Genomic DNA, 13,762 nt, shown 5'->3' on the forward strand with positions numbered 1-13,762 from the left:
GTAGGGTTTAGGGTAGTGCAGTGGTGTTTCGGTAGTGTAGGGGGTCGTGCAAGGGGTAATGTTTTAGGGTTTAGGGTAGTGCAGTGGTGTTTGTGTAGTGTAGGGGGTCGTGCTGGGGGTAGTGTTTTGGGGTTTAGGGTAGTGCATTGGTGTTTGGGTAGTGTAGGGGGTAGTGCTGGGGTAGATTTTTAGGGTTTAGGGTAGTGCAGTGGTGTTTGTGTAGTGTAGGGGGTCATGCTGGGGGTAGTGTTTTAGGGTTTAGGGTAGTGCAGTGGTGTTTGTGTAGTGTAGGGGGTAGTGGTTTAGGGTTTAGTGTAGTGCTGTGGTGTTTGTGTAGTGTAGGGGGCCATGCTGTGGGTAGTGTTTTAGTGTTTAGGGTAGTGCAGTGGTGTTTGTGTAGTGTAGGGCGTCGTGTTTTAGGGTTTATTGTAGTGCAGTGGTGTTTGGGTAGTGTAGGGGGTCGTGCTGGGGGTAGTGTTTTGGGTTCAGGGTAGTGCAGTTGTGTTTGTGTAGTGAAGGGGATCGTGCTTGGGATAGTGTTTTAGGGTTTGGGGTAGTGCAGTGGTGTTTGTGTAGTGTAGGGGTTCGTGCTGGGGGTAGTGTTTTAGGGTTTAGGGAAGTGCAGTGGTGTTTGTGTAGTATAAGGGTTCGTGCTGGGGTAGTGGTTTAGGGTTTAGAGAAGTGCAGTGGTGTTTGTGTAGTATAAGGGTTCGTGCTGGGGTAGTGTTTTAGGGTTTAGGGTAGTGCAGTGGTGTTTGTACAGTATAGGGGGTCTTGCTGGGGGTAGTTTTTTAGGGTTTTATTGTAGTGCAGTGGTGTTTGTGTAGCTTAGGGGGTTAAGCTGGGGATAGTGTTTCATCGTTTATGGTAGTGAAGTGGTGTTTGTGTAGTGTAGGGGGTCATGCTGGGGGTAGATTTAGGGTTTTGGGTAGTACAGTGGTGTTTGTGTAGCGTAGGAGGTCGTGCTTGTGGTAGTGTTTTAGGGCTTAGGGTAGTGCAGTGGTGTTTGTGTAGTGTAGGCGTCGTGCTTCAGGTAGTGTTTTAGGGTTTAGGGTTGTGCAGTGGTGTTTATGTAGTGTAGGGGGTCGCACTAGGTTAGATTTAGGGTTTAGGATAGTGCACTGGTGTTTGGGTAGTGTAGGGGGTTGTGCTGGGGGTAGGGTTTTAGGGTTTCGGGCAGTGCAGTGGTGTTTGGGTAGTAAAGGGGGATCGTACTGGTGGAAGTGTTTTAGGGTTTAGGGTAGTGCAGTGGTGTTTGTGTAGTTTAGGGTACGTGATGGGGTAGTGTTTTAGGGTTTAGGGTAGTGCAGTGGTGTTTGTGTAGTGTAGGGGGTTGTACTGGGGGTAGATTTAGGGTTTAGGATAGTGCAGTGGTGTTTGGGTAGTGTAGGGGGTCGTGCTGGAGGTAGTGTTTTGGGTTCAGGGTAGTGCAGTTGTGTTTGTGTAGTGAAGGGGATCGTGCTTGGGATAGTGTTTTAGGGTTTAGGGTAGTACAGTGGTGTTTGTGTAGTGTAGGGATTCGTGCCTGGGGTAGTGTTTTAGGTCTTAGGGTAGTGTAGTGGTGTTTGTGTAGTGTAGGGGTTCGTGCTGGGGGTAGTGTTTTAGGGTTTAGGGAAGTGCAGTGGTGTTTGTGTAGTATAAGGGTTCATGCTGGGGTAGTGTTTTAGGGTTTAGAGAAGTGCAGTGGTGTTTGTGTAGTATAAGGGTTCGTGCTGGGGTAGTGTTTTAGGGTTTAGGGTAGTGCAGTTGTGTTTGTACAGTATAGGGGGTCTTGCTGGGGGTAGTTTTGTAGGGTGTTATTGTAGTGCAGTGGTGTTTGTGTAGTTTAGGGGGTTAAGCTAAGGATAGTGTTTCATCGTTTATGGTAGTGAAGTGGTGTTTGTGTAGTGTAGGGGGTAATGCTGGGGGTAGATTTAGGGTTTTGGGTAATGCAGTGGTGTTTGTGTAGTGTAGGGGTCGTGCTTCAGTTAGTGTTTTGGGGTTCAGGGTTGTGCAGTGGTTTTTGTGCAGTGTAAGGGACTTGCTGGGGTAGAGTTTTAGGTTTTAGGGTAGTGCAGTGGTGTTTATGTACTGTAGGGGGTCGTACTAGGTTAGATTTAGGGTTTAGGATAGTGCACCGGTGTTTGGGTAGTGTAGGGGGTTGTGCTGGGGGTAGGGTTTTAGGGTTTCGGGCAGTGCAGTGGTGTTTGGGTAGTAAAGGGGGATCGTACTGGTGGAAGTGTTTTAGGGTTTAGGGTAGTGCAGTGGTGTTTGTGTAGTTTAGGGTACGTGCTGGGGTAGTTTTTAGGGTTTAGGGTAGAGCAGTGGTGTTTGTGTAGTATAGGGGGTTGTACTGGGGTAGATTTAGGGTTTAGGATAGTGCAGTGGTGTTTGGGTAGTGAAGGGGGTCGTGTTGGGGGTAGGGATTTACGGTGTCGTGCAGTGCAGTGGCGTTTGGGTAGTAAAGGGGGATCGTGCTGGTGGAAGTGTTTTAGGGTTTAGGGTTGTGCAGTGGTGTTTGTGTAGTGTAGGGGACGTGCTGGGGTAGTGTTGTAGGGTTTAGGGCAGTGCAGTGGTGTTTTTTAAGTGTAGGGGGTCATACTGGGGGTAGATTTAGGGTTTAGCATAGTGCAGTGGTTTTTGGGTAGTGTAGGGGGTTGTGCTGGGGGTAGGGTTTTAAGGTTTCGGGCAGTGCAGTGGTGTTTGGGTAGTAATGGGGGATCATGCTCGGGGTCCTTTTTTAGGGTTTAGGGTAGTACAGTGGTGTTTGTGTAGTTTAGGGGATCAAGCTGAGGGTAGAGGTTTAGGGTGTAGGGTAGTGCAGTGGTGTTTGTGTAGTGTAGAGGGTTGTGCTGCAGGTAGTGTTTTAGTGTTTAGGGTAGTGCAGTGATGTTTGGGTAGTGTAGGGGTTGTGCTGGGTGTAATGCTTTTGGGTTCTGGGTAGTGCAGTTGTGTTTGTATAGTGAAGGGGATCATGCTTGGGATAGTGTTTTAGGGTTTAGGGTAGTATAGTGGTGTTTGTGTAGCGTAGGAGGTCGTGCTTGTGGTAGTGTTTTAGGGCTTAGGGTAGTGCAGTGGTGTTTGTGTAGTGTAGGGGGTCATGCTGGGGGTAGTGTTTTAGGGTTTAGGTTTGTGCAGTGGTTTTTGTGTAGTGTAAGGGACGTGCCTGGGTAGAGTTTAAGGGTTTAGGGTAGTGCAGTATTGTTTAAGTAGTGTAGGGGGTCGTACTGGGGTAGATTTAGGGTTTAGGATAATGCAGTGATGTTTGGGTAGTGTAGGGGATCGTGCTGGGGGTAGGGTTTTAGGGTTTCGGACAGTGCAGTGGTGTTTGGGTAGTAAAGGGGGATCGTACTGGTGGAAGTGTTTTAGGGTTTAGGGTCGTGCAGTTGTGTTTGTGTAGTTTAGGATACGTGCTGGGGTAGTGTTTTAGGGTTTAGGGTAGTGCAGTGGTGTTTGTGTAGTTTAGGGAATCAAGCTGGGGGAAGAGTTTTAGGGTTTAGGGTAGTGCAGTGGTGTTTGTGTAGTGTAGGGGGTCATGCCGGGGGTAGATTTAGGGTTTAGGGTAATGCAGTCGTGTTTGGGTAGTGTAGGGCGTCGTGCTGCTGGTAGTGTTTTAGTGTTTAGGGTAGTGCAGTGATGTTTGGGTAGTGTAGGGGGTCATGCTGGGGGTAGTGTTTTAGGGTTTATGGTAGTTTAGTGGTGTTTGTGTAGTATTGGGGGTAGTTCTGGCGCAAGTGTTTTAGGGTTTAGGGTGGTACAGTGGTGTTTGTGTAGTGTAGGGGGTTGTACTGTGGGTAGATGTAGGGTTTAGGGTAGTGCAGTGGTGTTTGTGTAGTGTAGGGGGTCGTGTTTTAGGGTTTAGGGTAGTGCAGTGGTGTTTGGAGAGTGTAGGGGGTCGTGCTGGGGGTAGTGTTTTTGGGTTCAGGGTAGTGCAGTTGTGTTTGTGTAGTGAAGGGGATCGTGCTTGGGATAGTGTTTTAGGGTTTAGGGTAGTGCAGTGGTGTTTGTGTTGTGTAGGGGGTCGTGCTTGGGGTAGTGTTTTAGGGCTTCGGGTAGTGCAGTGGTGTTTGTGTAGTATAGGGGTTCGTGCTGGGGTAGTGTTTTAGGGTTTAGGGAAGTGCAGTGGTGTTTGTGTAGTATAAGGGTTCGTGCTGGGGTAGTGTTTTAAGATTTAGAGAAGTGCAGTGGTGTTTGTGTAGTGTAAGGGACGTGCCTGGGTAGAATTTTAGGGTTTAGGGTAGTGCAGTTTTGTTTATGTAGTGTGGGGGTCGTACTGGGGTATATTTAGGGTTTAGGATAGTGCAGTGGTGTTTGGGTCGTGTAGGGGATCGTGCTGGGGGTAGGGTTTTAGGGTTTCGGACAGTGCAGTGGTGTTTGGGTAGTAAAGGGGGATAGTACTGGTGGTAGTGTTTTAGGGTTTAGGGTAGTGCAGTGGTGTTTGTGTAGTTTAGGGTACGTGCTGGGGTAGTGTTTTAGGGTTTAGGGTAGTGCAGTGGTGTTTGTGTAGTGTGGGGGTCGTACTGGGGGTAGATGTAGGGTTTAGGATAGTGCAGTGGTGTTTGGGTAGTGTAGGGGGTCATGCTGGGGTAGGGTTTTAGGGTTTCGGGCAGTGCAGTGGCATTTGGGTAGTAAAGGGGGATCGTGCTGGTGGAAGTGTTTTAGGGTTTAGGGTAGTGCAGTGGTGTTTGTGTAGTGTAGGGGACGAACTGGGGATAGATTTAGGGTTTAGGATAGTGCAGTGGTGTTTGGGTAGTGTAGGGGGTCGTGCTGGGGGTAGGGTTTTAGGGTTTCGGGCAGTACAGTGGTGTTTGGGTAGTAAAGGGGGATCGTGCTGGGTTCTTTTTTAGGGTTTAGGGTAGTGCAGTGGTATTTGTGTAGTGTAGGGGGTCATGCTGGGGGTAGATTTAGGGTTTAGGGTGATGCAGTTGTGTTTGGGTATTGTAGGGGGTCGTGCTGCAGGTAGTGTTTTAGTGTTTAGGGTAGTGCAGTGATGTTTGGGTACTGTAGGGGGTCATGCTGGGGGTAGTGTTTTAGGGTTTATGGTAGTGCAGTGGTGTTTGTATAGTATTGGGGGTAGTTCTGGGGGTAGTGTTTTAGGGTATAGGGTAGTACAGTGGTGTTTGTGTAGTGTAGGGGGTTGTACTGTGGGTAGATGTAGGTTTTAGGGTAGTGCAGTGGTGTTTGGGTAGTGTAGGGGGTCGTGTAAGGGGTCATGTTTTAGGGTTTAGGGTAGTGCTGTGGTGTTTTTGTAGTGTAGGGGGTCGTGCTGTGGGTAGTGTTTTAGGGTTTAGGGTAGTGCATTGGTGTTTGGGTAGTGTAGGGGGTAGTGCTGGGGTAGTCTGCATCCTCCTGAGGCCTGAGCCGGGAGAGACGTGACGCTTTACTGAGACTTTTGCTAATTTGCACATATCTGTTTTATCCCTGAGTTTTTATCTGTTTGCCTGTTACCTGTGTTTGCGTAGTGTTAATTCTGTCGTCCTGTTGCCAATCCCTGGAGACTGCGCAGTAGTCGGGATACAGTGCCTGCGCATCGCGCATGCGCTCTGACACTGTGGACTGCTGAGAGGGTGTGTGACGTACGGGCCTATCACCAAGCACATAGGGGCATTTAGCTGCAGGCTGGCGTGAGCGCGCTCCTCTGCATCCTCCTGAGGCCTGAGCCGGGAGAGACGTGACGCTTTACTGAGTCTTTTGCTAATTTGCACATATCTGTTTTAACCCTGAGTTTTTATCTGTTTGCCTGTTACCTGTGTTTGCGTAGTGTTAATTCTTGTCGTCCTCTTGCTAATCCCTGGAGACTGCGCAGTAGTCGGGATACAGTGCCTGCGCATCGCGCATGCGCTCTGACACTGTGGACTGCTGAGGGGGTGTGTGACGTACGGGCCTATCACCAAGCACATAGGGGTATTTAGCTGCAGGCTGGCGCGAGCGCGCAGTGGACGCGCGCAGCGGGCGCGCCGCCGGCGCGCCGAAGGCAAGCCCGTCTGCGCCCGTCCGCGCTCGTTCCGCGCTCAGCGCCAGACAAGCTGTCCGCCACCCTACCCAGGGGAGAAAAATCTGGTCGAGAGACCAACTGCTCGATATGTCCAGCGCGCATTGCGAAAGGCCAACTTGCTTTTCGCTAGATAGGCTGTCGATAGTGGGTGGAAGACCCTTTATGCTGCAGTGTGAATCCTGCGAGTTGAATCTGCAGGGGTCGGCCCTAACAAATACGACTGACTTTAATAAGCTGCCAAGTATCGACATCCCAGCCATTGCTAACCATGAACAACCAATTAAGGCAGCTCTGGTCAACTGCAGATCCCTCCCCAAGCATGCCGATGAAATCTGGCTGCTTTTAAAAACATATAGCTGGGATCTGCTATTTCTGACGGAAACTTGGCTGCGGGAAGGTTCAAACCCGGACATTTGTCTAGCCATTCCCATGGGTTATAGAATGGTTACAGCCAACAGAGCTGGCAATAGACTTGGGGGAGGCTTGGCAATAATTTTTAAAGAGAAGTGGGAAATTTCCTACAAGAAAATTGGAGAGCTAGGCCCCATAGAGGCCATGTCCTTCCAAATTAAATCTGCCAAAAATCATGCGTTGGCAGGACTATTGATCTATAGACCTCCAAGCACGGCGGCATCTTATTGGCCTCCACTATTTGATTGCATCGCCAACCTCTCTTTACGCTATTCAAATTTTACTGTGTTAGGAGATTTTAATGTACATATGGACATGACTAACTGCCCCTCTGCCTCCTTAGTAGGTGATGCTCTAAAAAGCCTAAACCTGATACAAAGGGTATAATCTCCTACTCATGTAGCCGGACACACTTTAGACCTTGTCTTTACCAATGACAGGGCTATTACAGTGGAAAACCCTATACCGGTAACTTGGTCGGACCACATGTTGGTCACGTTCAAGCTGGGACTGGAGCGCCCTGCTAAGCACAACGGGCCGACTGTAGAAAAGAGGAGAAACTGGAGGAAAGTAACTCCTGATTCAATGAGCAGTGAACTTGCCAACACTATCCCTATCCCCTCTGGAATCCCCACACGAGATGCCTCCCTTTTTAATGCATGGCTGACCTCAGCCCTTGATAAGATAGCCCCGACTAGACCTTGCAAAGTGCCTAGGAGTAGACCTTCTGCTCCATGGTTTAATACCGAACTTCGGATGGAAAAAAGCCACTGTAAAAAGTTGGAGCGTATTTGGAGGAAAGACTACGAAACCTCAGCGAAAGTGGTTTACAAGGCGGCTCTGAGGAAATTTCACACCCTCAAACGTAGGACCATGAGAGACTTTTTGGCTAAACAAATTGCAGAGGCAGAAAACTCTCCAAGAGAGATCTTCAAGGTAATGGAGAGTTTCTTGAAACCTCAGTCTCTAAAAAGTACTGTCCCGACGTCTCTCCCACTGTGTGAAGAATTAGCTTCATTCTTCCACGATAAGATTACGGCCATTTACTCTGCTTTCCCCAAAATTGATAAGCAGGATGTGCGTTCAGACGGCGCCTCTGGTAAATGGTCAGACTTCCGCCGGTTTGAGAAGGAAGCTTCTTTGAGGGACTTATTGAAAGTGAAGTCTGGATGTCCTTCTGATCCGTGCCCGGCCAGAGTTCTTAAACTCCTAGCCCCTGTAGTTAATAACGCTTTAAACAATGTGTGGAATACCTCCCTGGACACGGGAATCTTTCCAACTGATTGGAAGAAAGCTTTCGTCCGCCCTATCCTTAAAAAGGAAGATGCTGATCCTACAGAGCTGAAAAATTTCAGACCGATCTCTCTGCTCCCAGCGCCAGCTAAAATTTTAGAAAAAGAGGTCCAGAGGCAGCTCTCGGAATTTTTAGAATCCAATAATCACCTGCATGATTCCCAGTCGGGTTTTAGAGCAGGTTACAGTACCGAGACAGCTCTGCTGGAGGTGGCAGAGTCAATACGCGAAACGATGGATACAGGAAACTGCGCCATGCTTGTGCTGCTTGATCTTTCGGCGGCTTTTGACACGGTCTCTCATAAGATCCTTCTGAATAGGTTGCACCTACTAGGAGTTACAGGGACCGTGTTACGCTGATTCCAGTCGTTTCTAGATGATAGATCTCAACAAATCTTCCTCCATCCCTATGTTTCAAGTACTAGGGTACTGCTACAAGGAGTCCCCCAGGGATCCGCTTTGAGCCCATCATTGTTCAATGTGTACTTGACCCCTCTGGCATCTATCGTGGAAGGCTCGGGTGTACGTGTAGTTTCGTATGCCGACGACACCCAACTTATTTTCTCTTTCAAAGAGCAGAGTAAGACTGCATTCACTAAGTTCAGGCAGTGTCTTCTGAATATTTCATCCTGGATGACGGATAACTGCCTGAAACTTAACACTGATAATACCGAGATACTTTTTTTTAAATCAGCCTCTCCCCCCTCATTCTGAGCTTTGGTGGCCAGCAGAATTAAATCCTCCGCCAATTCCGATCAACTCAGCCAGGAACTTGTGTTTTAGATTTGACACCCAACTAACAGGCAAGGCCCAAATATCACACATCTCCTCGCAGTGCTTCTGGAAACTAAAGGCACTGCGAAGATGTCTTCACTTCCTTCCTATGGAATGCAGGAAGACGGTGGTACATGCTCTCATCACTTCTCAGCTTGATTATGCCAACAGCCTCTTCATTGGTCTCCCTGACTATTTGATGAGGAGACTTCAACGGATCCAGAATGCTGCAGCTAGACTGATCATAAATGTACCCCTACGATATCACATCTCCCCCATCTGCAAAGCCTTCATTGGCTGCCGGTGAGGAAAAGAGTGATGTTCAAGGTTCTGGTCCTAGCCCACAAAGCTCTTAGAGAGGTCGGCCCACTCTATCTGAGACGTAGGCTTCAAAAATACCAGAACGCTAGAACTCTTAGATCCAGCAATCAGAACCTCCTGGCCATCCCACGCTTTAGAAAAGCGAGGTTAGGTGGTTGCGCCTTCTCTGTAAGAACGGCTACGCTGTGGAACATGATGCCCAATTCCCTCCGTCAGATAAGGGCAGAATTACCTTTTAGGAAGGCCCTTAAAACATGGCTGTTTGGCCTTACATGTACCGTCTAACACTATAGGCTTTGCCTCTCGCCCCCCCCCCCCTCCTCACTGGATGGATGCTAGCGCCGGGACACCTCCGTCGGAGGTAGCTGTAGCGCTTTACAAATGTTAATAATAATAATAATAATAGTTTTGTAGTGTTTAGGGTAGTGCAGTGGTGTTTGTGTAGTGTAGGGGGTTGTGCTGGGGGTAGTGTTTTAGGGTTTAGGGTAGTGCAGTGGTGTTTGTGTAGTGTAGGGGGTCATGCTGCGGATAGTGTTTTAGGGTTTAGGGTAGTGCAGTGGTGTTTGTGTAGTGTAGGGGGTAATGCTAGGGGTAGATTTAGGGTTTAGGGTAGTGCAGTGGTGTTTGGGTAGTGTAGGGGGTCGTGTAAGGGGTAATGTTTTAGGGTTTAGGGTAGGTCAGTTGTGGGTTTGTAGTGTAGGGGGTCGTGCTGGGGGTAGTGTTTTAGGGTTTAGGGTAGTGTCTGGTGTTTGGGTAGTGTAGGGGGTAGTGCTGGGGTAGTTTTTTAGTGTTTAGGGTAGTGCAGTGGTGTTTGTGTAGTGTAGGGGGTGGTGCTGGGGGTAGTGTTTTAGGGTTTAGGGTAGTGCAGTGGTGCTTGTGCTGTGTAGGGGGTCGTGCTGCGGGCAGTGTTTTAGGGTTTAGGGTAGTGCAGTGGTGTATGTGTAGTGAAGGGGGTCATGCTGGGGGTAGTGTTTTTGTGTTTAGGTCAGTGCAGTGGTGTTTGGGTAGTGTAGGGGGTCGTGCTGGGGGTAGTGTTTTAGGGTTTTGGGCAGTGCAGTGGTGTTTGAGTATTGTAGGGGGTTGTTCTGGGGTAGAGTTTTAGCGTTTAGGGTAGTGCAATGGTGTTTGGGTAGTGTAGGGGGTCGTGTTTTAGGGTTTAGGGTAGTGCAGTGGTGTTTGTGTAGTTTAGGGGATCAAGCTGGGGAAGAGTTTTAGGGTTTAGGGTAGTGCAGTGGTGTTTGTGTAGTGTAGGGGGTCATGCTGGGGGTAGATTTAGGGTTTAGGGTAGTGCAGTGATGTTTGGGTAGTGTACGGGGTCATACTGGGGGTAGTGTTTTAGGGTTTATGGTAGTGCTGTGGTGTTTGTGTAGTATTGGGTTAGTGTTTTAGGGTAGTACAGTGGCGTTTGTGTAGTGTAGGGGTTGTACTGTGGGTAGATGTAGGGTTTAGGGTATTGCAGTGGTGTTTGGGTAGTGTAGGGGGTCATGCAAGGGGTAATGTTTTAGGGTTTAGGGTAGAGCATTGGTGTTTGGGTAGTGTAGGGGTAGTGCTGGGGTAGTTTTTTAGGGTTTAGGGTAGTGCATTGGTGTTTGCGTAGTGTAGGGGGTAGTGCTGGGGTCGTTTTATAGGGTTTAGGGTAGTGCAGTGGTGTTTGTGTAGTGTAGGGGGTCGTGCTGGGGGTAGTGTTTTAGGGTTTAGGGTAGTGCAGTGGTGTTTGTGTAGAGTAGGGAGTAGTGGTTTAGGTTTTAGTGTAGTGCTGTGGTGTTTTGTGTAGTGTAGGGGGTCGTGCTGTGGGTAGTGTTTTAGGGTTTAGGGTAGTGCAGTGGTGTTTGTGTCGTGTAGGGGGTTGTGCTGGCGGTAGTGTTTTAGGGTTTAGGGTAGTGCAGTGGTGTTTGTGTAATGTAGGGGGTCGTGCTGTGGGTAGTGTTTTAGGGTTTAGGGTAGTGCAGTGGTGTTTGTGTAGTGTAGGGGGTCGTGTTTTAGGGTTTAGGGTATTGTAGTGGTATTTGGGTAGTGTAGGGGGTCGTGCTGGGGGTAGTGTTTTTAGGTTCAGGGTAGTCCAGTTGTGTTGCTGTAGTGAAGGGGATCGTGCTTGGGATAGTGTTTTAGGGTTTAGGGTAGTGCAGTGGTATTTGTGTAGTGTAGGGGGTCGTGCTTGGGGTAGTGTTTTCGGGCTTAGGGTAGTGCAGTGGTGTTTGTGTAGTATAGGGGTTCGTGCTGGGGGTAGTGTTTTAGGGCTTAGGGAAGTGCAGTGGTGTTTGTGTAGTGTAAGGGACGTGCCTGGGGTTAGTGTTTTAGGGTTTAGGGAAGTGCAGTGGTGTTTGTGTAGTGTAAGGGACGTGCCTGGGTAGAATTTTAGGGTTTAGGGTAGTGCAGTGGTGTTTATGTAGTGTGGGGGTCGTACTGGGGTAGATTTAGGATTTAGGATAGTGCAGTGGTGTTTGGGTAGTGTAGGGGATCGTGCTGGGGTAGGATTTTAGGGTTTCGGACAGTGCAGTGGTGTTTGGGTAGTAAAGGGGGATCGTACTGGTGGAAGTAGTTTAGGGTTTAGGGTTGTGCAGTGGTGTTTGTGTAGTGTAGGGGACTTACTGGGGTAGTGTTTTAGGGTTTAGGGTAGTGCAGTGGTGTTTGTGAAGTGTAGGGGGTCGTTCTTTGGATAGATTTAGGGTTTAGGATAGTGCAGTGGTGTTTGGGTAGTGTAGGGGGTCATGCTGGGGGTGGGGTTTTAGGGTTTCGGGCAGTACATTGGTGCTTGGGTAGTAAAGGGGGATCGTGCTGGGGGTACATTTTTAGGGTTTAGGGTAGTGCAGTGGTATTTGTGTAGTGTAGGGGTTCATGCTGGGGGTAGATTTAGGGTTTAGGATGAAGCAGTGGTGTTTGGGTAGTGTAGGAGGTCGTGCTGCAGGTAGTGTTTTAGTCTTTAGGGTAGTCCAGTGGTGTTAGGGAAGTGTAGGGGGTCGTGCTAGGGGTAGAGTATTAGGGTTTAGGGTAGTGTTGTGGTGTTTGTGTAGAGTAGGGGGTTGTGCTGGGGGTAGTGTTTTAGGGTGTAGGGTAGTGCAGTGCTGTTTGTGTAGTGTAGGGTTCTGCTGTGGTAAATTTAGGGTTTAGGGTACTGCAGTGGATTTTGAGCAGTGTAGGGGATCATACTGGGGTAGTGTTTTCGGGTTTAGGGCAGTGCAGTGGTGTTTGTGTACTGTAGGGGTTCTTGCAGTGGGTTGCGTTTTAGGGTTTAGGGTAGTGCAGTGGTGTTTGGGTAGTGTAGGGATTTGTGCTGGGGGTAGTGTTTTAGAGTTTAGGGTAGTGCAGTGGTGTTTGTGTAGTGTAGGGGGTAGTGGTTTAGGGATTAGGGTAATGCGGTGGAGTTTGGGTAGTGTAGGGGGTCGTGGTGGGGGTGTGTTTTAGGTTTTAAGGCAGTGCAGTGGTATTTTGGGTAGTGTAGGTGTAGTGCTGGGGGTAGGGTTTTAGGGATTAGGGTAGTGCAGTGGTGTTTGCGTAGTGTAGGGCTCTTGCTGGGGGTAGTGTTTTAGGGTTTATGGTAGTGCAGTGGTGTTTGTGTAGTATTGGGGGTAGTTCTGGGGGTAGTGTTTTAGGGTTTAGGGTACTACAGTGGTGTTTGTGTAGTGTAGGGGGTTGTACTGTGGGTAGATGTAGGATTTAGGGTAGTGCAGTGGTGTTTGGGTAGTGTAGGGGGTCGTGTAAGGGATAATGTTTTAGGGTTTAGGGTAGTGCAGTGATGTTTTTGTAGTGTAGGGGGTCGTGCTGGGGGTAGTGTTTTAGGGTTTAGGGTAGTGCATTGGTGTTTGGGTAGTGTAGGGGGTAGTGCTGGGGTAGTTTTATAGTGTTTAGGGTAGTGCAGTGGTGTTTGTGTAGTGTAGGGGGTCGTGCTGGGGGTAGTGTTTTAGGGTTTAGGGTAGTGCAGTGGTGTTTGTGTTGTGTAGGGGGTCGTGCTGCGGGCAGTGTTTTAGGGTTTAGGGTAGTGCAGTGGTGAATGTGTAGTCAAGGGGGTCATGCTGGGGGTAGTGTTTTAGTGTTTAAGTCAGTGCAGTGGTGTTTGGGTAGTGTAGGGGGTCGTGCTGGGGGTAGTGTTTTTGGGTTCAGGGTAGTGCAGTTGTGTTGCTGTAGTGAAGGGGATCGTGCTTGGGATAGTGTTTTAGGGTTTAGGGTAGTGCAGTGGTGTTTGTGTAGTGTAGGGGGTCGTGCTTGCGGTAGTGTTTTAGGGCTTAGGGTAGTGCAGTGGTGTTTGTGTAGTATAGGGGTCCGTGCTGGGGGTAGTGTTTTAGGGTTTAGGGAAGTGCAGTGGTGTTTGTGTAGTGTAAGGGACGTGCCTGGGGGTAGTGTTTTAGGGTTTAGGGAAGTGCAGTGGTGTTTGTGTAGTGTAAGGGACGTGCCTGGGTAGAATTTTAGGGTTAAGGGTAGTGCAGTGGTGTTTATGTAGTGTAAGGGGCGTACTGGGGTAGATTTAGGATTTAGGATAGTGCAGTGGTGTTTGGGTAGTGTAGGGGATCGTGCTGGGGGTAGGGTTTTAGGGTTTCGGACAGTACAGTGGTGTTTGGGTAGTAAAGGGGGATCGTACTGGTGGAAGTGTTTTAGGGTAGTGCAGTGGTGTTTGTGTAATTTAGGGTACGTGCTGGGGTAGTGTTTTAGGTTTTAGGGTAGTGCAGTAGTGTTTGTGAAGTGTAGGGGGTTGTACTGGGGGTAGATTTAGGGTTTAGGATAGTGCAGTGGTGTTTGGGTAGTGTAGGGAGTCATGCTGGGGTCGGGTTTTAGGGTTTCGGGCAGTGCAGTGGCGTTTGGGTAGCAAAGGGGGATTGTGCTGCTGAAAGTGTTTTAGGGTTTAGGGTTGTGCAGTGGTGTTTGTGTAGTGTAGGGGACTTACTGGGGTAGTGTTTTAGGGTTTAGGGTAGTGCAGTGGTGTTTGTGAAGTGTAGGGGGTCGTACTGGGGATAGATTTAGGGTTTAGGATAGTGCAGTGGTGTTTGGGTAGTGTAG

This window comes from Triturus cristatus, chromosome 1_1, assembly GCF_964204655.1.
Source record: "Triturus cristatus chromosome 1_1, aTriCri1.1, whole genome shotgun sequence".
Lineage (NCBI taxonomy): Eukaryota > Metazoa > Chordata > Amphibia > Caudata > Salamandridae > Triturus > Triturus cristatus.